The sequence below is a fragment of the Papaver somniferum genome, chromosome 8, assembly GCF_003573695.1.
Source record: "Papaver somniferum cultivar HN1 chromosome 8, ASM357369v1, whole genome shotgun sequence".
In the NCBI taxonomy this organism is placed as follows: Eukaryota; Viridiplantae; Streptophyta; class Magnoliopsida; order Ranunculales; family Papaveraceae; genus Papaver; species Papaver somniferum.
The window spans coordinates 31,268,143-31,269,214 of record NC_039365.1 but is presented as its reverse complement, the minus strand read 5'-3'; positions in this window follow the sequence as shown (position 1 = coordinate 31,269,214).

The following is a 1,072-nucleotide window of genomic DNA, read 5'->3' as shown; positions in this document are numbered from 1 at the left end:
AAAAAAAAAAAAAAAGGAAAAAAAAAACAAAACAAACTTAATAGCACGATTGGTACAAACCTAGTTGACCGACTTCGGAGAGATTACTCTCAGCTGCAAAATTAAAACACGTACAGTGGCAAAAATCAAAAGTTAATATGAAAAAGAAAAAGAAAAGACCTAATAAGTTCAGAATCAAAAAATTATAAGAACAGGAAGTAGTGGAGAAAATGTAAAAGAGTAAGGGAGAAAAGAAAAGGGTAAGGATTGAGGTTTACCAATTGAGAATTGTATGTGTGTATTTATTTATCCTTTTTTTAAGCTTCGCACCTATATAACATAAGGAGAAGACAGGAAGCGAGGATAATCTGAAATATTACTATCCCATCGCTATTATAGATTTATATGGCTTCCTTGTTTGGGACGAAATATTTCTCGATTTTGGTATATATTTTTATTACACGGTTTAATGGTGATACTTTGCTCTGTTTATAATCCATATGCGGCAAGTGAGAAGCTTTCCAATATCAAAGCAAAACTGAAAAAGGAAAAGTTGAGATTTGGATGAAGTCTATATATGGACAAAAGATGAGTCACCCGGTTTCCCTTTCGAACACAATTTCCGTACAAACAATTTCCTTAATTTAGCCGCAAACAAATAATTTCATGATTTGAGTGATATATGGAAAAAAAATTCAATGGTTTAACGGATGTATTGTCCACAGGTATTATTAACGGACAGTTAAGTATTTGGTGTAAACACGGTGTAAAAAAATTATTTAGATTAAAATTCTGATAGAAGTGTTGTCCACCTACTTTTTGGTTGACGCCGTTATTAACGGACGGTTAAATACTTGGTGTAAACAAAGTGTAACCCAACTTTTACCATCCCGACCAATAGAGTTATGCCAAGTGTCTTCAGCATAGCTTCTACATTAGAAAAGACCTATTTCGGCCAATAGGAAGCGAGGATTTCATCACCGTTGAACCTGAGAACTCATTTTGTCAAGGCCTTTAAGAGAGAAGATTTTCTTCAAGAAACAAATAACAAAAAAATATTACACCACTAGCATCGTAGCCACCCCATATTCTT